We start from the raw sequence: 25,766 nt of genomic DNA, 5'->3' as shown, positions 1-25,766 counted from the left end.
TTTCTCCTCTGTCTCTCTCTTCCTCTGACTCCTCCCTTTCTCCTCTGTCTCTCTCTTCCTCTGACTCCTCCCTTTCTCCACTGTCTCTCTCTTCCTCTGACTCCTCCCTTTCTCCTCTGTCTCTCTCTTCCTCTGACTCCTCCCTTTCTCCTCTGTCTCTCTCTTCCTCTGACTCCTCCCTTTCTCCTTTGTTTCTCTCTATCTCTCTGTCTCTTTCTCCTCTATCTCTCTCATTCTCCTCAGATCTCCAGGCTCAAAGCGTCCGTCCACCAGGTAGGTAGAGTATAAATCTACAGTGATTATAGCAGTTCAATATTAGTCAACTTTATTATCCCACATGGAGAAATTCATGTGTCCATACAAACCATTCTAAACCCAATAACAAGTACTGTTTTATGGAACTACTAATACTTGTCAACCACAAAGCATTACTGCTGTTAGAATAACAGAATCACTGTCATCATCTGTCCTCACCACTGTGTTTTCCTCTCTGCTGTTTACAGCTGAACTCTCAGTCAGACTGGTGAATGGGACCACTTCCTGTTCTGGGACAGTGGAAGTCTTCAACAGAGGAGAGTGGTTCGGACTATGTCCTGGGTGGTGGGGCATGAAAGAGGCCAAGGTTGTCTGTAGAGAGCTGGACTGTGGGAATTTTGTAGATGTATCTAGAGGACCTCTGGTTGAAGATGGAAGAAGAATATATGTTAGCTGCAGTTTATATGGAGATGAGTCTATTGGACAGTGTTACAAAGATGAAGGAAGAAAGAACTGTGATGGTGAATATTATCATCATGTGACCTGTTCAGGTAAGAGACTGGTCATATTGAGAGATTTATTTGTACATTATACAATATTACCATGTATCATGTTTTATGTGTTTTTATTTCATTTAAATAGAGGGAGAGATGTCAGATGTATTTAAACATTATATTTATGTTTGTCATATTGGTTTATGGGAGATGTTCATGGGCAGATCATTGTAGTTCAGATGGTACTGAAGTGAAGCTGCCTGATGGATGTCCAGCTGTTTATTTTCTATAAAGTGAAGTGAACTTATTCCTGTCTCCTGCCTGCATTATTCCCAGCCCTATCCTGAGTGACTAAGAACCCATTTCTACCTCTTACACTATCAAACATAGCAAACTACAATCTTTTATCCAACATATTTGTGTTTAGTCCTTGACAGTGTCATCAACAAAACTGATTGAATGTTCAACCAACTCTTTTTCTCCAGAGTCTGTGCGGCTTGTGGATGGAGCTGGTCTCTGCTCTGGGAGAGTGGAGGTGAAGTCCAATCAGTCCTGGGCCTCAGTGTGTGAACCTGACTTTGACCGGCAGGATGCAGAGGTAGTCTGTAGGGAGCTTGGCTGTGGGGCTCCTGCAGCTCTACAGGGGGGGCTCTATGGAGGAGGTGAGGGTCAGACCTGGGATAAAGACTTCCAGTGTAAAGGCAAAGAGTCCCTTCTCCTGGACTGTGACACCTCAGACAGAAAAAACAACACCTGCCTACCTGGTAATGCTGTTGGACTCACCTGCTCAGGTAAGAAACAGTTTGTCACTCAATCAACATTGTTTCTCACCTGGAGTGAAGAATATGAGAGACAATATAGGTGTGTTTTAGTGAGAAAATAGTAAGATTACTGTCTCTCTCTTTTCTTTTCTCAGAGCCTGATGATGTGAGGCTGGTGGGAGGAGGCAGTCGCTGTGCTGGTGGAGTGGAGCGGTACGACCAGGGAGAGTGGAGGACTGTGGGAGCTGAAAACTGGAACCAGGAGGCTATAGCTGCTGTAGTGTGTAGACAGCTGGGTTGTGGCTCCACTGTTTCAGTACTACCTGGAAACACCACTGGAGTGTATGGAGTTTCCTGTTCTGGGTCTGAGTCTGCACTGAGGGAGTGTTCCAGAACGTCTGGTCGCCTTTCTGGATTCACAGTGATCTGCTCAGGTAATAACAAGGTACACTACATGGCCAAAAGTATGTGGGCAGTAGTGTATTTGGTTATTTCAGCACACCTGTTGCTGACAGGTGTATTAAATCAAGCACATAGCGGTCCAATCTCCATAGATTGGCAGTAGAATGGCCTTACTGAAGAGCTCAGTGACTTTCAACGTGGCGCTCCTAGGAGCAACAGTGATTCAGCTGCAAAATGAAGCCACACAAGCACACGGGACAGGACCAGCAAGTGCTGAAGTGCGTAGAGCGTAAGAATCATGTGTCCTCAGTTGCAAAACTCGCTACAGATATCCACATTATTTTGGCCTTATAGTATATCTCCTTCCTGGACTCACAGTGATCTGCTCAGGAAATATCAACATATTATAATTATATTCAACTGATTTCCTTCATTCATACAACTTCCTCTGCACCTCTCATGATGACTGTTTAGCTTGTCAGTCTGCTTTGCAAAATAGATCACTCAGTCAAGTAGGAATCAAATACAAGTTAAATATCCCAGAATGCTTACGTATTTGAGTGTTATCTCAGTGAACGTCTCTACTCACTACCACTGTCACATGTCATGTTATTGTCATATCTAAATGAGGAAAGTAGTTGAGGCGCTACGTTTTATGTTCTCTCATAACTTCTCCTCTGAGAGTGAGTTCCTCTCACCATCACAGGTAACTGAACTTGGGGTGAGACATTCTTACTAATCTGCTAGAGACCCAGTTTGGATTTAAATATACTTTTTGTATGACTGAAGCCTTTAGTGAGAGGTCTAATGCTTTAATATTTAATAATTTCTGCCCTCAGAATTCATATTCATTATATAAATAGGCCTGTTAAATTTTGTCTGGCTTACCATTACAAATCAAATGGAATATTCGTTGCTCATTTAATTTAAAAAACTGGTCGCCAGGTGTCGGCAAGACCATAAGAAAATAGGTAAACTGGAATATGACTAAAGAGTTAATCAGGGTGATTTTTCCACTAATAGACAGGTTTTTTCCTTTCCATGGTCGCAAGATCTTATCTATTTCTGCTAAACATCTATTAAAATGTATTAGAGTGAGTTAATTTGTTTCTTTCTGGATATGTATACCGAGTATGTCCACATCAGCATCAGACCATTTTATTGGTAAACTACACAGTAATGTCACAGTTGTATTTTTAATATAGTACACTTATCATATAATTTGGTTGTAATCCAGAGAGGTTATTAAAAGTATCTAGATCCTTTATGAGGATGTGGAGGGATCCAAAATGTGGATTTAATAGAAAACATGAATCATCAGTGTACAACGACACCTTTGTTTTTAAGCCCTGGATTTCTAACCCCTTGATATTGTTATTGGATCGGATTTTAATAGCTAACATTTTGATGGCCATAATAAATAGATATGCCGATAGTGGACAACCTTGTTTAACTCCTCTAGATAGTTTAAAACTGTCAAGGCTGTGGGTATCTGGTGAATGGAGTCAGGCGCAGGAGAGCAGAGATGCGTGGACAAGGTATTTAATACAAGAAAACACCAGTATAAACACAATGCTATGGTGCTAGAAAAATACTGGTACCACGAAATTAACGGGCGTAAATACAAAACCGGGCAACAATATACCAGCTGTCAGATACAGCCTTACAATAAAACAAACACGCACACAAACATGGAGGAAACCAGAGGGTTAAATAATGAACATGTAATGAGGGAATTGAAACCAGGTGTGTAAAAATCAAAGACAAAACAAATGGAAAATGAAAAGTGGATCGGTGAAGGCTAGAAGGCCGGTGACGTCGACCACCGAATGCCGATCGAACAAGGAGAGGGACCGTCTTTTGCGGAAGTCGTGACAAAAACTTTCTGAGAAGTAGCCATTATTTACGATTTTACACCTAGGGTTACTATACATAACTTTAACCCATAGTATAAGTATTCTCCATAATGTAAATATTCCAGGCATTTATATATAAATTCCAGTTGTACTTTATCAAAAACCATTTCAAAGTCAGCTATGAATACCAGGCCTGGTTTCCCAGATTCTGCATAGCGTTCTATTGTTTCCAGTACTTGTCTAATATTATCTCCAATGTATCGTCCATGAAAAAACCTGTCTGATTAGGATGAATAATATCTGACAATACCTTTTAAATTCTATGCGCTACACATTTTGCTATAATTTTTTGCATCTCAAAACTGAAGTGTAAGATGCCTCCGATGTTTTAAATGGACTGGATCTTTATATTAACCACTTGGATCGTGTTTCAGTAATAATGAAATCAGACCTTCTTGTTGAGTATCTGATAATGGACCATTTCTATAGGAGTGGTTAAAACATGCTGATAACGGTCCTCTGAGTATATCTAAAAGGTTTGTTATAACCCCCACTGGTAGGCCCTCCAGGCCTGGAGTTACTCCTCTGTAATTTGGCCTTCACATGAGTCTTCTGTACATGTCACGTTCCTGACCTGTTTTCTCTTGTTTTGTATTTATTTAGTATGGTCAGGGCGTGAGTTGGGTGGGTTGTCTATGTGTTGTTTTCTATGTTGGGGTTTTGTGTGTTCGGCCTGGTATGATTCTCAATCAGAGGCAGCTGTCAATCGTTGTCCCTGATTGAGAATCATACTTAGGCAGCCGGGGTTTCACGTGTGTGTTTGTGGGTGTTTGTATTTCGTGTCAGTGTTCGTGCCACACGGGACTGTCTTTCGGTTTGATTTGCTTTTGTTATTTTGTTTCGTGTAGTGTTCAGTTTATTGTTAATAAATCATGGACACTTTCCACTCTGCGTCTTGGTCCGATCCCTACACCTCCTCTTCAGACGAAGAGGAGGAAATCAGCCGTTACAGTACAGCTGTTCATTTGACATTATGAATAGAAAAAATATCCAAACACGTAGCTTCGGTTAGTGGAGATGGAGGAGACTGAAACGAAAACATCAAGTGCTTTACTTCCTCTATCAAAGTAACATTTGGTGAATCATGGGTGAATCTGTAATGTGTAGCAAGGTTCATAAAACATTTTTTGGCAGCACTTCTATGTTGAAGATTTTTATAATATGTTACACTGGATCTTTCTTGAATAAGTTCCTCCCTCCATTTCTTTTTGTTTTTCCTCCATTTTAATCTGAGACTCTAAGGTACAGTTTGTATTGCTACCTAACTGTACTGTTAGTCCTGCCATTTCCTTTGTTAATATGGACTATTTTGACCTAAATTGTTTTGTTTTAGCGATTACTGTATTGCATTTGCTCTGAAGGTACATTTAAAAGTGGCCCATACAATAAGGTGATCTGCTCTATCTATGTTATGTCTGAAAAAGTAGGTTATAAATTCTTCTGTCCTTGTTAAAAACAAGTTATCTTCCAATAGGCTTTGATTAAATGTCCAATATCCTCACCCACGTGGAAATTATGGTAGAGTAATATATATGCTAATATATGTCCCCCATCAACATTATTTTACCTTTTGGTGCCAGAGAGAACGACATAAGAAAGTAGTCAAAATGACTAGCTTGATTAAACCTACTCCATGTATATCTCACTAGGTCAGGACATTAAACCTACTCCATGTATATCTCACTAGGTCAGGACATTAAGCCTCCTCCATGTATATCTCACTGGGTCAGGACATTAAACCTACTCCATGTATATCTCACTAGGTCAGGATATTAAACCTCCTCCATGTATATCTCACTAGGTCAGGATATTAAACCTCCTCCATGTATATCTCACTAGGTCAGGATATTAAACCTCCTCCATGTATATCTCACTAGGTCAGGACATTAAACCTCCTCCATGTATATCTCACTAGGTCAGGATATTAAACCTACTCCATGTATATCTCACTAGGTCAGGATATTAAACCTACTCCATGTATATCTCACTAGGTCAGGATATTAAACCTCCTCCATGTATATCTCACTAGGTCAGGGTATTAAACCTCCTCCATGTATATCTCACTAGGTCAGGACATTAAACCTCCTCCATGTATATCTCACTAGGTCAGGACATTAAGCCACCTCCATGTATATCTCACTAGGTCAGGACATTAAGCCACCTCCATGTATATCTCACTAGGTCAGGATATTAAACCTCCTCCATGTATATCTCACTAGGTCAGGACATTAAGCCACCTCCATGTATATCTCACTAGGTCAGGAAATTAAATCTCCTCCATGTATATCTCACTAGGTCAGGATATTAAACCTCCTCCATGTATATCTCACTAGGTCAGGATATTAAACCTCCTCCATGTATATCTCACTAGGTCAGGATATTAAACCTCCTCCATGTATATCTCACTAGGTCAGGATATTAAACCTCCTCCATGTATATCTCACTAGGTCAGGATATTAAACCTCCTCCATGTATATCTCACTAGGTCAGGATATTAAACCTCCTCCATGTATATCTCACTAGGTCAGGATATTAAACCTCCTCCATGTATATCTCACTAGGTCAGGATATTAAACCTCCTCCATGTATATCTCACTAGGTCAGGATATTAAACCTCCTCCATGTATATCTCACTAGGTCAGGATATTAAACCTCCTCCATGTATATCTCACTAGGTCAGGACATTAAACCTCCTCCATGTATATCTCACTAGGTCAGGATATGAAACCTCCTCCATGTATATCTCACTAGGTCAGGACATTAAACCTCCTCCATGTATATCTCACTAGGTCAGGATATTTAACCTCCATATTTCCTTTAGTTCCAATATATCCATGACATTCATGATTTCCTTAAGTAAATGAGGGTGATAGTTTGTAGTGTGATTTCCTTTACATTCCATAGAGATATCTAAAACCGTATTATAATCTGACACCATAATAATAGAGTCTTGTGTTGCTTGTAGGGTTGATAAATGATTCTATATATTTTCAAAGAAGCCTGGATCATCATTATTTGGAATGTATAGGTTAATGAGCCCTGTCTGTTTATGGTCCAATAACATCTTTAAAATCATCCATCTACCTTCATCCATCTATCTTTAAAATCATCCATCTATCAAAATTACTGTTAATTAATATCACCTTTTTGAATTTCGTTGACCATGGGAGAAATATATTTCACCCCCCCAGTTCTTTTTCTACACAACTTCATCTAAAATTGTTTATTGAGTTTCCTGTAAATAATAGATATTATATTCCTTCTCTTTCAGCCAGGTAAATACTGATTGTCTATTCTTATTATCTGCTAAGCCATTACAATTATAACTGTCTATACTTATTTCACCACTTACCATAATGAGACACAACTTTCAATTATATTTATCAATATACGTTTGTAAACTCACTGTTAAAAAGTACCATAGTGATTGAGTGTTCATATAGCTGTACCATGATATGTGCATTGTTACTAAGTAACCCTCCAATTGTTCCCCACTATTCAGTCCTCTAAAACCCCTCCCCATCCTAAGTTGGGTTGTCATCCCAGTGACCGGCAGACCACCCCCATCCTTTGAAAAGACCCCACAGTGAAACCCACAGAACAGAAGCAGATCAGCAGACAAACGCATTCCATCACCCTCACATCGATTAGCATTATTATATAGCTATAAGAAAATATATTTAAAAAATGTCCTGCTTATCTTAATTACCATAATTAACAAATAATATGCATAATAATGTAGGCAGTTCCTGCCATGTGATGTTGTTAGTAGTATATAGATAATGATGTTATTGATTATAAATGTTATGATATTGATTATGATGTAGATTATTGTTGTGATGTTGATAGTAGTATATAGATAATGATGTTATTGATTATAAATGTTATGATATAGATTATGATGTAGATTATTGTTATGATGATGTTAGTAGTATATAGATAATGATGTTATTGATTATAAATGTTATGATATTGATTATGATGTAGATTATTGTTATGATGTTGTTGGTAGTATATAGATAATGATGTTATTGATTATAAATGTTATGATATTCATTATGATGTAGATTATTGTTATGATGTTGTTAGTAGTATATAGATATTGATTATAAATGTTATGATATTGATTATTGATTATGATGTAGATTATTGTTATGATGTTGCTCTCTAAACTGCCATGTAATCAACTGAATGTTTTTAATAAAATTACAGGCTGTCAGTCTTGTGTGATTCCCCTCTTGGACAGACTACAACATACAGTATGAATTAACTGAGATCAGTCTGTGATTCCCCTCTTGGACAGACTACAACATACAGTATGAATTAACTGAGATCAGTCTTGTGTGATTCCCCTCTTGGACAGACTACAACATACAGTATGAATTAACTGAGATCAGTCTTGTGTGATTCCCCTCTTGGACAGACTACAACATACAGTATGAATTAACTGAGATCAGTCTTGTGTGATTCCCCTCTTGGACAGACTACAACATACAGTATGAATTAACTGAGATCAGTCTGTGTGATTCCCCTCTTGGACAGACTACAACATACAGTATGAATTAACTGAGATCAGTCTGTGTGATTCCCCTCTTGGACAGACTACAACATACAGTATGAATGAACTGGTCATACATTTGGCAGGAGGTTAGGAAGTGCATCTCAGTTTCCACCTCATTTTGTGGGCTGTGTGCACATAGCCTGTCTTCTCTTGAGAGCCAGGTACCCACCTGTATATAGTCCTGCTATTGTTATTTTACTGCTGCTCTTTAATTACTTGTTACTTTCATTTCCTATTCTTATTCTTTTTTTAAACTGCATTGTTGGTTAGGGGCTCATAACTAATACAATTTGATTTGATTTGAGGTCTGCCTACGGCGGCCTTTCTCAATAGCAAGGCTAACTCACAGAGTCTGTACATAGTCAAAGCTTTTCTTAAGTTTGGGTCAGTGACAGTGGTCAGGTATTCTGCCACTGTGTACTCTCTGTTCAGGGATAAATAGCATTCTAGTTTGCTCTTTTTTTTTGTTAATTCTTTCAAATGTGTCAAGTAATTATCTTTTTGTTTTCTCATGATTTGGTTGGGTCTAATATGTTTGCTGTCCTGGGGCTCTGTGGGGTCTGTTTGTGTTTGTGAACAGAGCCCCAGAGCCCCAGTGTAAATGCAGAGCCAACTACTCCATGTCTGATCAGGGTCCAGAAGTCACCCACCAACCCTGGAGAGATACAGTCACCCACCAACCCTGGAGAGATACAGTCACCCACCAACCCTGGAGAGATACAGTCACCCACCAACCCTGGAGAGATACAGTCACCCACCAACCCTGGAGAGATACAGTCACCCACCAACCCTGGAGAGATACAGTCACCCACCAACCCTGGAGAGATACAGTCACCCACCAACCCTGGAGAGATACAGGGTTTGCAGGATTTTGTTCCAGACCACCAGTGAAACGCCTGAAGTCAAATTGTCTAATCATAAAGGATTTGATGATATATTGATTGATAGGTATTTGTTGAAGTGTTTGTCTAATTGTCTAATCATCAAGGATTTGATGATATATTGATTGATAGGTATTTGTTGAAGTGGTGCTGGGCTGGGGAAACGTCTGCATACCTGGGCTGGGGAAACGTCTGCATACCTGGTCTGGGGAAACGTCTGCATACCTGGGCTGGGGAAACGTCTGCATACCTGGGCTGGGGAAACGTCTGCATACCTGGGCTGGGGAAACGTCTGCATACCTGGTCTGGGGAAACGTCTGCATACCTGGGCTGGGGAAACGTCTGCATACCTGGGCTGGAGAAACGTCTGCATACCTGGTCTGGGGAAACGTCTGCATACCTGGGCTGGGGAAACGTCTGCATACCTGGGCTGGGGAAACGTCTGCATACCTGGGCTGGGGAAACGTCTGCATACCTGGTCTGGGGAAACGTCTGCATACCTGGGCTGGGGAAACGTCTGCATACCTGGGCTGTGCCCCAATAACCTCTCCTTCCTCCCTAAGTGTGCACTTGTTCACTTCCCTTCATGGACAGGATTTGACAGGAATTGATTAGTATGGAAACTCATGCTATAACCTACACCTTCACCAATCCAATGCTTTTACACTTTATGGGGAGTAGTGAACGAGTGCACACTTCAGGAAGCAGTAAATACTTTTGGGACGCAACCCTGGCCCAGGCCTGAGGATCTCCAAATTGACCACTTGGTAAAGGGAGCCTATAAATTATGTGGTGCTCTATTCTGTAATATTACCTGGCGTTTGTCGCCCCCTTGTGGAAATAACCTATTTATGATCTCACTCTATATAGATTTCTCTGCAGTTTGTACCTCGCAGCACACCGTACAAATAGTTGAGGTTAGAAGCCTATATTACTGTTCTGCTAGCAGCACAACATCAGATTATTTTCTTCTAAATAAGAGTCCCCCCTGCAAAGACAAGCTCAACTTTGACAATATCAATTATTTTAGCACTGTAGTTCAGTACAACTGTTTTTCACAGCATTGCAACCACTTCTTAGCCTATACATTTTATGGTGCTCTATTCTGGAATATTAACTGGCATTCGTCGCCCCCTTGTGGAAAGAACCTCTTAGTGATCTACCTCTCTCTGTATATGTGCAGTTTGTACCTTGAAGCTCACCATACAATTATTCAAGAGTAAATGCTGGATTACCTTTGTCCTAGCAGCAGGATAATATGCTGGCAGAACAACAGCAGATTATTTTCTTCTAAATAAGAGTCCCCCTGGAAAGACAAGCTCGACTTTGAGAATATCGATTATTTTAGCAATGTAGTTCAGTACAACTGTTTTTCACAGCATTGCAACCACTTTTGGAGCAAATAAATGTATAATTTGACGTATTTTAATATTGTATTATTTATACCAGCATTTCTTTTGAAAGTTTCCAAACTAAATACTGGTATGTTGAAAGCTGTTGTGTAGGTCAGTGGTGTAGTGCTGCCTGGAGAAGTGGGTACACAGTACTCTAATTTAGTAAAACATTTCCCAAACGGCCCAGAGAAGGAAAGGCACCCTGTGTGAAAAGCATGAGAAACAGTGATATACACTCTGAATGACCTAAAATGATGAATCCCATATTGGTCTTTCACAGTCAGGCCAACCCAAGCTGTACTGTTCAGTAGGATAATAGTAGACCAACCCAAGCTGTACTGTTCAGTAGGATAATAGTAGACCAACCCAAGCTGTACTGTTCAGTAGGATAATAGTAGACCAACCCAAGCTGTACTGTTCAGTAGGATAATAGTAGACCAACCCAAGCTGTACTGTTCAGTAGGATAATAGTAGACCAACCCAAGCTGTACTGTTCAGTAGGATAATAGTAGACCAACCCAAGCTGTACTGTTCAGTAGGATAATAGTAGACCAACCCAAGCTGTACTGGTCAGTAGGATAATAGTATTACTATTATTGAAACAGAGAAACTGAGTTAGAAATTCACAGGTTTCAAAATTTCTCTTTTTTTCAGGTTTTTGTTCTCAAAGTCAGACTTTTTTTAAACAGAAAAATAATACAATTGTATGTTCTAAGTCCATAACAATGCTTAAACCACATCAGGAGACTACAATTGAGGTTTGGGAAAAATCTAGATTTTTGAGAGTAGTTCCCCTTTAATTCAAGTGTGCAGGCACCTAGCACTATTGTTGGATTAGCAGTGTTTCTGTAGTACAGGCACCTAGCACTATTGTTGGATTAGCAGTGTTTCTGTAGTACAGGCACCTAGCACTATTGTTGGATTAGCAGTGTTTCTGTAGTACAGGCACCTGGTGTAACCAACTTCACATAGCCGCCCAGAAGAAAGGCACACGGACACCCACACTTCAGGTTGACTAGGTTTTATCTGCAGTAAAATATATAAACAGTGATGACAGGAATTGACAGGACAGTCACATGTTCACTGCTCTCAGACTGAATCGACAAAGTGACTGTATAGTATACATGCGATGTGTTTAGAAAATAACAAAAAATACAGAAAAGTATACCTGCAGTAAAATAAATCAAACAGTGATGACAGGCACTGACAGTACGGTCACAGCCACATGTTCACTGGTTAGGTAGGACACAAGATATCTGTTAGATAGGAGCAACAGTAGTGATACATGGTTAGGTAGGACACAAGATATCTGTTAGATAGGAGCAACAGTAGTGATACATGGTTAGGTAGGACACAAGATATCTGTTAGATAGGAGCAACAGTAGTGATACATGGTTAGGTAGGACACAAGATATCTGTTAGATAGGAGCAACAGTAGTGATACATGGTTAGATAGGACACAAGATATCTGTTAGATAGGAGCAACAGTAGTGATACATGGTTAGGTAGGACACAAGATATCTGTTAGATAGGAGCAACAGTAGTGATACATGGTTAGGTAGGACACTAGATATCTGTTAGATAGGAGCAACAGTAGTGATACATGGTTAGGTAGGACACTAGATATCTGTTAGATAGGAGCAACAGTAGTGATACATGGTTAGGTAGGACACAAGATATCTGTTAGATAGGAGCAACAGTAGTGATACATGGTTAGGTAGGACACAAGATATCTGTTAGATAGGAGCAACAGTAGTGATACATGGTTAGGTAGGACACAAGATATCTGTTAGATAGGAGCAACAGTAGTGATACATGGTTAGGTAGGACACAAGATATCTGTTAGATAGGAGCAACAGTAACGTTATTGATACATACCCTCAATGTGAAGTGATATTAATCCATAAATACAGAGCACAAGTACAACCCTTTTATATAAACCTTTAAAGATAGTTAGAAAATAAACATTCACATATTTCAATAAGTCACCTGCTAGTAAATCACCTGCTGGCAATAGCTGGCGTAACATTGTAGTGCAGAGACCAACGGTGCTAGTTAGCTCGTCATTAACACGGCTAGCTAAGACAGCAAAAACTTGGTTAACTTGCTGAAATAGGTCTTCAATTCAGGATCGGAAAAATAAATATATACATAGCCACATTCGCTATTGACTTTAGGATATATGAACCAGTTTTCCAAAACCACTATTGTGTTATACAGTTTTAAACAGTTTTTATGTACAGAGGAAGAGGACTCGAACCTGCTCTCAGAATATCTCTCAGACTGAGGAGCGGGCAGACCAACTTCCCAAATAGGGGAGAAGCACTCAAAACACACTAGTTGTACTTTCAAAGAAAATAATACAAAAATGGTAAGTCTGAAGACCTCTCGTATTACCAACCTTACTACAATGGCAGCAAATATTTGTATGAATTCAGTAACACATAATGAAAGGAAACTTTGTTTACATCACCCCTTTTAATGAGGTGAATGGTTTTACCCACTACTCTCCCGGAACTGAGGCTTTGCGATCTACTGTTTCACTTTGTTACGCCTTTAGTGAGCAAAACAGCTAATAACTTAGCTAAATACTGACATTATCCTCAATCGAGATATCTGTCCGTCGTTTCAGCTCCAACTGAACTTAAAGGTGCATTTCAGACACACATCTTCGTGGCCATTCAGGATGTAGTGTACTCAGACTGTCTAGCTCTAGCTAATAACACAGCATAGTAGGCTATTGGTTGACAGACAGCCGCTAATCAGATCACATCACCGCCAGATAATTAACTAAAGATGCTGAAAATGGAGGGACTCGGGCCGAAGATGGACCCGGAAGAGATGAAGATGTGGTGTCTTCGGTCAGGAACTTTCTCCTCCATGTCGCCCTGCTCCGAGTCAGTAAGTATTGGACCAGAAGCTAGTCGGGTTTCCCTATGATGTCAACTGTGTAGTCTGGCAGGTCCCAGATCTGTTTGTGTTTTTGCCCAGAGTCATGTATTCATATCTAAATACATGGCTCTGCTTTGGTCTATTCCATTGATATTGTCAAACTGAACATTACATAGAACATGTGAGTCATTTAGCAGACGCTCTTATCCAGAGAGACTTACAGTAGTGAGTGGATACATTTTCATACGTTGCATTGGCAGGACAATTCCATTAGTAGTTGGGAGGAGAGCAGAAACAGCCTAACACCTACGCTGATACTGTGTAACCTGTCTGCAGTCAACCAGCCATCCAGACTGAAGTGAAGGCCTTATTACAGAATGAAAACACCTTCTCTTTCATCGGCATGGCAACCTGTAAACATGTCAGTGGTGTCACAATGTTGCACAACAGCAGCAGAACATTGGATGGAGGGTCATTGTATCATTACACAGTGTCCCTGTCAATTCTACTGTATTGGTACATGTGGTATTACAATACATTAGATCTGTAGACGGCAGCATTGAAACAATTTCCAACACATAGTCAACTAGCAACCTACTCTGTTTCAGTGCTGTTTAAATATCCCACTGATTTTATTCTGCTGTTAGAGGCCATCAGTAGAGACAGTCAGGAAAATAGTCTTTACAGCTGGTTTGTTTCTGTCAAACCATGGGAAGTGTGTCTATATAGGTAAGTACATATACAATTAGGATTTTACTTTAAGGTCAAATGTAATTTAACTGTCTAGTTGTATTATTTATGTTTTAACCTTTATTTAACAAGGCAAGTCAGTTAAGAACAAATTCTAATTTTCAATGACGGTCTAGGAACAGTGGGTTAACTGCCTTGTTCAGGGGCAGCTCGGGGATTTGAATATAGGCCTACACTCTTAAATAAAAGGTGCTATCTAGAACCTAGAAGGATTCTTCCACTGTCCCCATAGGAGAACCCTTTGAAGAACCCTTTTAGTTCCAGGTAGAACCCTTTTGGGTTCCATTTAACAGAGGGTTCTTCATGGAACCAACATAAGTCAAATGTACTGTCTAGTTGTGAAGAGAATCGAAATATGTTGTTTACTGATCTCCTCTCCATTCTAGCACCATACGTTCTGTTGTTTACTGATCTCCTCTCCATTCTAGCACCATACGTTCTGTTGTTTACTGATCTCCTCTCCATTCTAGCACCATACGTTCTGTTGTTTACTGATCTCCTCTCCATTCTAGCACCATACGTTCTGTTGTTTACTGATCTCCTCTCCATTCTAGCACCATACGTTCTGTTGTTTACTGATCTCCTCTCCATTCTAGCACTATATGTTCTGTTGTTTACTGATCTCTTCTCCATTCTAGCACCATATATTCTGTTGTTTACTGATCTCCTCTCCATTCTAGCACAATATGTTCTCAGAAGCTGGACAGCATATGAATAGAATCCATCTTCTCTCACCCTCTACCCTCAAGACCTACATCACACAAGATGCTTCAGAACAACAACAACTGTAACGAATGTCGCCGGGATAAGGAGAAGAGGACCAAGGTGCAGCGTGGTAAGTATTCAGAATACGTTTAATAAATATGAACACTTGTACAAAAACAACAGACGAACAGTTCCGCAAGGTGCAATACACAAAACAGAAAACAACACAAACACAGGTGGGAACAGGCTACCTAAGTATGGTTCTCAATCAGAGACAACGATTGACAGCTGCCTCTGATTGGGAACCATACCAGGCCAAACACATAGAAATACAACACACAGAACAAAACATAGAATGAAAAACATAGTATGCCCACCCTAACTCAGGCCCTGACCAAACCAAAATAGAGACATAAAAAGGAACTAAGGTCAGGACGTGACAACAACAACAAGCTGGTGAAGTTGCTACCCAACAGGAACAACCATGACAACAACAACAAGCTGGTGGAGTTGCTACCCAACAGGAACAACCATGACAACAACAACAAGCTGGTGAAGTTGCTACCCAACAGGAACAACCATGACAACAACAACAAGCTGGTGAAGTTGCTACCCAACAGGAACAACCATGACAACAACAACAACAAGTTGGTGATGTTGCTACCCAACAGGAACAACCATGACAACAACAACAACAAGCTGGTGGAGTTGCTACCCAACAGGAACAACCATGACAACAACAACAAGCTGGTGAAGTTGCTACCCAACAGGAACAACCATGACAACAACAACAAGCTGGTGAAGTTGCTACCCAACAGGAACAACCATGACAACAACAACAACAAGTTGGTGATGTTGCTACCCAACAGGAACAACCCTGACAACAACAACAAGCTGGTGAAGTTGCTACCCAACAGGAACAACCATGACAACAACAACAACAAGCTGATGAAGTTGCTACCCAACAGGAACAACCCTGACAACAACTACAACAAGCTGGTGAAGTTGCTACCCAACAGGAACAACCATGACAACAACAACAAGCTGGTGAAGTTGCTACCCAACAGGAACAACCATGACAACAACAACAAGCTGGTGAAGTTGCTACCCAACAGGAACAACCATGACAACAACAACAACAAGCTGATGAAGTTGCTACCCAACAGGAACAACCATGACAACAACAACAACAAGCTGATGAAGTTGCTACCCAACAGGAACAACCATGACAACAACAACAACAACAAGCTGGTGAAGTTGCTTCCCAACAGGAACAACCATGACAACAACAACAAGCTGGTGAAGTTGCTACCCAACAGGAACAACCATGACAACAACAACAACAAGCTGATGAAGTTGCTACCCAACAGGAACAACCATGACAACAACAACAACAAGCTGGTGAAGTTGCTACCCAACAGGAACAACCATGACAACAACAACAACAACAAGCTGGTGAAGTTGCTACCCAACAGGAACAACCATGACAACAACAACAACAACAAGCTGGTGAAGTTGCTACCCAACAGGAACAACCATGACAACAACAACAACAAGCTGGTGAAGTTGCTACCCAACAGGAACAACCATGACAACAACAACAAGCTGATGAAGTTGCTACCCAACAGGAACAACCATGACAACAACAACAAGCTGGTGAAGTTGCTACCCAACAGGAACAACCATGACAACAACAACAAGCTGGTGAAGTTGCTACCCAACAGGAACAACCCTGACAACAACAACAAGCTGGTGAAGTTGCTACCCAACAGGAACAACCATGACAACAACAACAACAACAAGCTGGTGAAGTTGCTACCCAACAGGAACAACCATGACAACAACAACAAGCTGGTGAAGTTGCTACCCAACAGGAACAACCATGACAACAACAACAAGCTGGTGAAGTTGCTACCCAACAGGAACAACCATGACAACAACAACAACAAGCTGGTGAAGTTGCTACCCAACAGGAACAACCATGACAACAACAACAAGCTGGTGAAGTTGCTACCCAACAGGAACAACCATGACAACAACAACAACAAGCTGGTGAAGTTGCTACCCAACAGGAACAACCATGACAACAACAACAAGCTGGTGAAGTTGCTACCCAACAGGAACAAACATGACAACAACAACAACAACAAGCTGGTGAAGTTGCTACCCAACAGGAACAACCATGACAACAACAACAACAAGCTGGTGAAGTTGCTACCCAACAGGAACAAACATGACAACAACAACAACAACAACAAGCTGGTGAAGTTGCTACCCAACAGGAACAACCATGACAACAACAACAACAAGCTGGTGGAGTTGCTACCCAACAGGAACAACCATGACAACAACAACAAGCTGGTGGAGTTGCTACCCAACAGGAACAACCATGACAACAACAACAAGCTGGTGAAGTTGCTACCCAACAGGAACAACCATGACAACAACAACAAGCTGGTGAAGTTGCTACCCAACAGGAACAACCATGACAACAACAACAAGCTGGTGAAGTTGCTTCTAGAAAAAACATCAATTTGGAAACCAACTGAATATATTTGTATCACTGACTTCTCACCAGTGATGTCATCATAACCAGTAACCTGTTCCTCTCTTGGCCCAGCCCAGCCTGACCCTGACATATAGCATCAGGCCTGTTGAGTTGACTTGGGTAACAGACCTCTAGCTTCTACACCACATCCCCCCTTCTCCTGCTCTAACATGAGACCTCATCAGTACTCATTTTGGGTGCTGGTACTGTTTATATTGAGGTGCTGGAACATTAAGCCAATATTCTATAAGAGGTGAACTCACGCAGTAGAAAGTTGGAGCTGATATTATAGGACACACTATGTGAAACGTTGCTGCTCTGTCAGCAGTTTCCTGTGGAGTTTTTCTAATGTCAGTGTTTCCTGTAGGTAGGTGGGTTTAACTGATCTTATCTGCTTAAAAGTTTGTCACATCATTGAAGTTAGGACGTAATGATATAGAAGTCATATAGCCGAGCAGAATGTCTCACACTTCAGTCCAAACCTCATGACAGTAGACTGTATATGTCAGTGGAGCCCCAGTTAGAGACAGATATGATACCTGCAGTGGTACTGACCATCCTGTTGTGGAGCACAGGTAGGAGGCTGTTACGTTGATAGACACTTGTGACAGTTACTGAGATATGTTCTGATGTTGTAAGATATATTACCATTTGCAGGGCTAGTAAAATAACATGCAACTGGAAGCAGACAGTAAAAATGTGTCTCAAAGCAGGACAATGATGTGATCACCTGTAAATGTACTTTACTGTAGCCTAACTGTCCATCTGGGGACAGGCACTAATGTCAGTTAAGTTGTGATGGTGTCATGCATCTGACTGTTGTATATTCAGTGTGTCAATGATTGATTGTATCTGTCTCTATGTAAATGAATGAGAGTATATATTATATTGGTGTTATGTTAGAGTAGGAGAAGGGAGGGGTGTAGATGATAGAGGTCTATGAGCTGAGTCAAGATCAACAGGTCCAACACTGTATGTCAAGAAGAGAGAGAGGGAGAGAGAGATGGAAGAGAGAGGAGGGGTGGGGAGAGAGGTTTGAGGAGGAGGAGAGAGAGAGAGGAGGTTTAGAGAGAGAGGAGGGTAGGGGAGAGAGAAAGGGAAGAGGAGAGAGAAAGGGAGGGGAGAATGGAGGGTTGGGGAGTGAGGAGGGTGGGGGAGAGAGGAGGGTAGAGGAGAGAGAAGTGGAGAGGAGAGAGAAGTGTATTGGAGACAGTAGGGTAGGGGGGAGAGGAGGGTAGAGGAGAGAGAAGTGGAGAGAAGTGGAGAGGAGAGAGTAGGGGAGGGGAGAGAGAAGTGTATTGGAGACAGTAGGGTAGGGGAGAGAGGAGGGTAGAGGAGAGAGAAGTGGAGAGGAGAGAGGAGGGGAGGGGAGAGAGAAGTGGAGAGGAGAGAGGAGGGGAGGGGAGAGAGGAGGGGAGGGGAGAGAGGAGGGTAGAGGAGAGAGGAGGGGAGGGGAGAGAAAGGGTATACGAGAGAGTGTGTGTACACGTGGTTGTTGGTGTGGCTGAAATAGAATCCACTAATTTGAAGGGGTGTCCACATACTTTTGTATATATAGTCTATGTACACATGGGTGTTGTTGCACAATACCAACAATAAGCCTGTCTTCCCCATCACATCATGAAAGGTCATGTTGATGTTCATTTAACTTCTGTCTGTCTCTCTCTTCCTCTGACTCCTCCCTTTCTCCTCTGTCTCTCTCTTCCTCTGACTCCTCCCTTTCTCCTCTGTCTCTCTCTTCCTCTGACTCCTCCCTTTCTCCTCTGTCTCTCTCTTCCTCTGACTCCTCCCTTTCTCCTCTGTCTCTCTCTTCCTCTGACTCCTCCCTTTCTCCTCTGTCTCTCTCTTCCTCTGACTCCTCCCTTTCTCCTCTGTCTCTCTCTTCCTCTGACTCCTCCCTTTCTCCTCTGTCTCTCTCTTCCTCTGACTCCTCCCTTTCTCCTCTGTCTCTCTCTTCCTCTGTCTCTCTCTTCCTCTGACTCCTCCCTTTCTCCTCTGTCTCTCTCTTCCTCTGAATCCTCCCTTTCTCCTCTGTCTCTCTCTTCCTCTGACTCCTCCCTTTCTCCTCTGTCTCTCTCTTCCTCTGACTCCTCCTTTTCTCCTCTGTCTCTCTCTTCCTCTGACTCCTCCCTTTCTCCTCTGTCTCTCTCTTCCTCTGACTCCTCCCTTTCTCCTCTGTCTCTCTCTTCCTCTGACTCCTCCCTTTCTCCTCTGTCTCTCTCTTCCTCTGACTCCTCCCTTTCTCCTCTGTCTCTCTCTTCCTCTGACTCCTCCCTTTCTCCTCTGTCTCTCTCTTCCTCTGACTCCTCCCTTTCTCCTCTGTCTCTCTCTTCCTCTGACTCCTCCCTTTCTCCTCTGTCTCTCTCTTCCTCTGACTCCTCCCTTTCTTCTCTGTCTCTCTCTTCCTCTGACTCCTCCCTTCTCTGTCTCTCTCTTCCTCTGACTCCTCCCTTTCTCCTCTGTCTCTCTTCCTCTGACTCCTCCCTTTCTCCTCTGTCTCTCTTCCTCTGACTCCTCCCTTTCTCCTTTGTTTCTCTCTTCCTCTGACTCCTCCCTTTCTCCTTTGACTCTCTCTTCCTCTGACTCCTCCCTTTCTCCTCTGACTCCTCCCTTTCTCCTCTGACTCCTCCCCTTCTCCTCTGTCTCTCTCTTCCTCTGACTCCTCCCTTTCTCCTCTGTCTCTCTCTTCCTCTGACTCCTCCCTTTTCCTTTGTTTCTCTCTTCCTCTGACTCCTCCCTTTCTCCTCTCTCTCTCTCTTCCTCTGACTCCTCCCGTTCTCCTTTGTTTCTCTCTGTCTCTCTCTCTTTATCTCTCTGTCTCCTCTCTCTCTCTGTCTCCTCAGATCTCCAGGCTCAAAGCGTCAGTCCACCAGGTAGGTAGAGTATAAATCTACAGTGATTATAACAGTTCAATATTAGTCAACTTTATTATCCCACATTGAGAAAGTAATATGACCATAAACACTATTCTAAACCCCAATAACAAGTAGTGTTTTATGGAACTACTGATACTTGACATATTATATATTGTATTGGTCTGATGTTAGAGTAGGAGAAGGGGGGGTGTAGATGCTAGAGGTCTGATGTTACAGTAGGAGAAGGGGGGTGTAGATGATAGAGGTCTGTTACCCAAGTCAACAGGTCTGATGTTACAGTAGGAGAAGGGGGGTGTAGATGCTACAGGTCTGATGTTACAGTTGGAGAAGGGGGGTGTAGATGATAGAGGTCTGTTACCCAAGTCAACAGGTCTGATGTTACAGTAGGAGAAGGGGGGTGTAGATGCTAGAGGTCTGATGTTACAGTAGGAGAAGGGGGGTGTAGATGATAGAGGTCTCTTACCCAAGTCAACAGGTCTGATGTTACAGTAGGAGAAGGGGGGTGTAGATGCTAGAGGTCTGTTACCCAAGTCAACAGGTCTGATGTTACAGTAGGAGAAGGGGGGGTGTAGATGATAGAGGTCTGTTACCCAAGTCAACAGGTCTGATGTTACAGTAGGAGAAGGGGGGGTGTAGATGCTAGAGGTCTGATGTTACAGTAGGAGAAGGGGGGTGTAGATGATAGAGGTCTGATGTTACAGTAGGAGAAGGGGGGTGTAGATGCTAGAGGTCTGTTACCCAAGTCAACAGGTCTGATGTTACAGTAGGAGAAGGGGGGGGGTGTAGATGATAGAGGTCTGATGTTACAGTAGGAGAAGGGGGGGTGTAGATGCTAGAGGTCTGATGTTACAGTAGGAGAAGGGGGGGGTGTAGATGATAGAGGTCTGATGTTAGAGTAGGAGAAGGGGGGGTGTAGATGCTAGAGGTCTGATGTTACAGTAGGAGTTGATCTTAGGCTTGTGTGCTGCTGCTCGGCCGTAGAAACCAATTTCATGAAGCTCCAGACGAACAGTTCTTGTGCAGAAGTTGCTTCCAGAGGAAGTTTGGAACTCGGAAGTGAGTGTTGCAACCGAGGACAGATGATTTTTACACGCGACAAACTTCAGCACTCGCGGTCCCGTTCTGTGAGCTTGTGTGAGCTACCACTTCGCAGCTAAGCCACTGCTGCTCCTAGATGTTTCCACTTCACAATAACAGCACTTACAGTTGACCGGGGCAGCTCTAGCAGGGTAGACATTTGATGAACTGACTTGTTGGAAAGGTAGCATACTATGATGGTGACATGTTGATTGTCACTGAGTTCTTCAAATCAAATCAAGTTTATTTTATATAGCCCTTCGTACATCAGCTAATATCTCGAAGTGCTGTACAGACACCCAGCCTAAAACCCCAAACAGCAAGCAATGCAGGTGTAGAAGCACGGTGGCTAGGAAAAACTCCCTAGAAAGGCCAAAACCTAGGAAGAAACCTAGAGAGGAACCAGGCTATGAGGGGTGGCCAGTCCTCTTCTGGCTGTGCTGGGTGGAGATTATAACAGAACTATGCCAAGATGTTCAAAATGTTCATAAGTGACAAGCATGGTCAAATAATAATCATGAATAATTTTCAGTTGGCTTTTCATAGCCGATCATTAAGAGTTGAAAATAGCAGGTCTGGGACAGGTGGCGGTTCCATAACCGCAGGCAGAACAGTTGAAACTGGAATAGCAGCAAGGCCAGGTGGACTGGGGACAGCAAGGAGTCATCATGCCCGGTAGTCCTGACGTATGGTCCTAGGGCTCAGGTCCTCCGAGAGAGAGAAAGAGAGAGAGAAGGAGAGAATTAGAGAGAGCCAAGATTTTCAAAATGTTCATAAATGACAAGCATGGTCAAATAATAATCAGGAATAAATGTCAGTTGGCTTTTCATAGCCGATCATTAAGAATTGAAAACAGCAGGTCTGGGACAGGTAGGGGTTCCATAACCGCAGGCAGAACAGTTGAAACTGGAATAGCAGCAGGGCCAGGCGGACTGGGGACAGCAAGGAGTCATCATGCCCGGTAGTCCTGACGTATGGTCCTAGGGCTCCGGTCCTCCGAGAGAGAGAAAGAAAGAGAGAAGGAGAGAATTAGAGAGAGCCAAGATTTTCAAAATGTTCATAAATGACAAGCATGGTCAAATAATAATCAGGAATAAAAGTCAGTTGGCTTTTCATAGCCGATCATTAACAGTTGAACAGGTAGGGGTTCCATAACCGCAGGCAGAACAGTTGAAACTGGAACAGCAGCAAGGCCAGGTGGACTGGGGACAGCAAGGAGTCATCATGCCCGGTTTGCCGTGACGTATGGTCCTAGGGCTCAGGTTCTCCGAGAGAGAGAAAGAAAGAGAGAACGAGAGAATTAGAGAGAGCATACTTAAATTCACACAGGACACTGGATAAGATAGGAGAAGTACTCCAGGTATAACCAACTGACCCTAGCCCCCCGACACATAAACTACTGCAGCATAAATACTGGAGGCTGAGACAGGAGGGGTCAGGAGACACTGTGGCCCAATCCGATGATACCCCCGGACAGGGCCAAACAGGAAGGATATAACCCCACCCACTTTGCCAAAGCACAGCCCCCACACCACTAGAGGGATATCTTCAACCACCAACTTACAATCCTGAGACAAGGCCGAGTATAGCCCACAAAGATCTCCACCACAGCACAAACCAAGGGGGGGGCGCCAACCCAGACAGGAAGATCACGTCAGTAACTCAACCCACTCAAGTGACGCACCCCTCCTAGGGACGGCATGAAAGAGCACCAGTAAGCCAGTGACTCAGCCCCTGTAATAGGGTTAGGGGCAGAGAATCCCAGTGGAGAGAGGGGAACCGGCCAGGCAGAGACAGCAAGGGCGGTTCGTTGCTCCAGAGCCTTTCCGTTCACCTTCACACTCCTGGGCCAGACTACACTCAATCATATGACCTACTGAAGAGATAAGTCTTCAGTAAAGACTTAAAGGTTGAGACCGAGTCTGCGTCTCTCACATGGGTAGGCAGACTATTCAATAAAAATGGAGATCTATAGGAGAAAGCCCTGCCTCCCGCTGTTTGCTTAGAAATTCTAGGGACAATTAGGAGGCCTGCGTCTTGTGACCGTAGCGTACGTGTAGGTATGTACGGCAGGATCAACTCGGAAAGATAGGTAGGAGCAAGCCCATGTAACGCTTTATAGGTTAACAGTAAAACCTTGAAATCAGCCCTTGCCTTAACAGGAAGCCAGTGTAGGGAAGCTAGCACTGGAGTAATATGATCAAATTTCTTGGTTCTAGTCAGGATTCTAGCAGCCGTATTTAGCACTAACTGAAGTTTATTTAGTGCTTTATCCGGGTAGCCGGAAAGTAGAGCATTGCAGTAGTCTAACCTAGAAGTAACAAATGCATGGATTAATTTTTCTGCATCATTTTTGGACAGAAAATTTCTGATTTTTGCAATGTTACGTAGATGGAAAAAAGCTGTCCTTGAAACAGTCTTGATATGTTCGTCAAAAGAGAGATCAGGGTCAAGAGTAACGCCGAGGTCCTTCACAGTTTTATTTGAGACGACTTTACAACCATCAAGATTCATTGTCAGATTTAACAGAAGATCTCTTTGTTTCTTGGGACCTAGAACAAGCATCTCTGTTTTGTCCGAGTTTAAAAGTAGAAAGTTTGCAGCCATCCACTTCCTTATGTCTGAAGCACAGGCTTCTAGCGAGGGCAATTTTGGGGCTTCACCATGTTTCATTGAAATGTACAGCTGTGTGTCATCCGCATAGCAGTGAAAGTTAACATTATGTTTTCGAATAACATCCCCAAGAGGTAAAATATATAGTGAAAACAATAGTGGTCCTAAAACGGAACCTTGAGGAACACCGAAATGTACAGTTGATTTGTCAGAGGACAAACCATTCACAGAGACAAACTGATATCTTTCCGACAGGTAAGATCTAAACCAGGCCAGAACTTGTCCGTGTAGACCAATTTGGGTTTCCAGTCTCTCCAAAAGAATGTGGTGATCGATGGTGTCAAAGGCAGCACTAAGGTCTAGTAGCACGAGGACAGATGCAGAGCCTCGGTCTGACGCCATTAAAAGGTCATTTACAACCTTCACAAGTGCAGTCTCAGTGCTATGATGGGGTCTAAAACCAGACTGAAGCATTTCGTATACATTGTTTGTCTTCAGGAAGGCAGTGAGTTCTTCAGTAAGGCCATTCTACAGCCAATGTTTGTCTATGGTGATTGCATGGCTGTGTGCTCGATTTTATTCACAGGTCAGGAACGGGTGTGGCTGAAATAGCCGAATCCACTAATTTGAAGGGGTGTCCACATACTTTTGTATATACTGTAAGGTGTTGCTGGGTCAGCCCGTCCTCCACCACCCCAACCCAACACATCCCACTCAGCTTTAGGGTCTTAGTGAAACATTCATTATTGGTTTCAGGTATATTAGGTCAAGGCCAGAGTGACAACCCACAGGACAGCAGACCACCAGGACTGAACAACCCACAGGACAGCAGACCACCAGGACTGAACAACCCAGCAGCTGTTGAAAACATGACGTGGTCATGTTTTTTATACAGACTCCTTTTGTCGTACAGTTTTCCATATAAGGCATCCTGACCTCATGAACGTTGACCAGTAAATCAAATCTAGTGATACATAACGAGACATTTCTGCCGTCCATTGTGACATTGTTGGAGGATAACCAACCTTCCAATGAATTATAATGCATTTCTTAGCCTTTATAAATGCTTGGTTACACAGTTTCTTCTGATAACAGTCTCTGGTGTCAACATTTCCAAGCCAACAAATACAGAGAGAAAAGAGAATCTGTAGACATGCTGAGATTAAAGAGCATCCTCTTTACCAGAATTCAGCCAGAATTCACAAGACCACAACATACGCAAATATGTCCCCTTTTGTGGAGGGGGGGGGTCTTTAATCAACCACAAGGCTGGGTAGAGAGAGATAGTTCTTACTCACTGACAGACTGAGGAGGAGACAGGGGAGGAGGGAGAGAGAGAGAGATAGGAGAGAGATATAGTTCTTACTCACTGACAGACTGAGGAGGAGACAGGGGAGGAGGGAGAGAGAGAGAGATAGGAGAGAGATAGTTCTTACTCACTGACAGACTGAGGAGGAGACAGGGGAGGAGGGAGAGAGAGAGATAGGAGAGAGAGATAGTTCTTACTAACTGACAGACTGAGGAGGAGATAGGGGAGAAGGGAGAGAGAGATAGATAGTTCTTACTCACTGACAGACTGAGGAGGAGACAGGGGAGGAGGGAGAGAGAGAGAGAGAGGAGAGAGAGATAGTTCTTACTCAC

At 42.6% G+C, this 25,766-nt stretch overlaps 2 long non-coding RNA genes across 2 annotated transcripts; both read left to right on the top strand.

Moving 5' to 3' along the window:
* Positions 1 to 1,519: 1,519 nt before the first annotated feature.
* Positions 1,520 to 7,509, top strand: LOC120042655. The gene is made up of 3 exons (XR_005476192.1): positions 1,520 to 1,540; positions 1,666 to 1,944; positions 7,331 to 7,509. It is a non-coding gene; the product is annotated as an uncharacterized LOC120042655 (long non-coding RNA).
* A 5,417-nt stretch (positions 7,510 to 12,926) lies between these two features.
* LOC120042657 lies at positions 12,927 to 20,543 on the top strand. The gene is made up of 3 exons (XR_005476195.1): positions 12,927 to 13,565; positions 14,987 to 15,141; positions 20,403 to 20,543. It is a non-coding gene; the product is annotated as an uncharacterized LOC120042657 (long non-coding RNA).
* Positions 20,544 to 25,766: the final 5,223 nt, after the last annotated feature.

Source organism: Salvelinus namaycush, unplaced genomic scaffold (assembly GCF_016432855.1).
Source record: "Salvelinus namaycush isolate Seneca unplaced genomic scaffold, SaNama_1.0 Scaffold74, whole genome shotgun sequence".
NCBI lineage: Eukaryota > Metazoa > Chordata > Actinopteri > Salmoniformes > Salmonidae > Salvelinus > Salvelinus namaycush.
The sequence above is the reverse complement of the archived record's forward strand: the minus strand, read 5'-3'. Positions and strand labels throughout refer to the sequence as shown.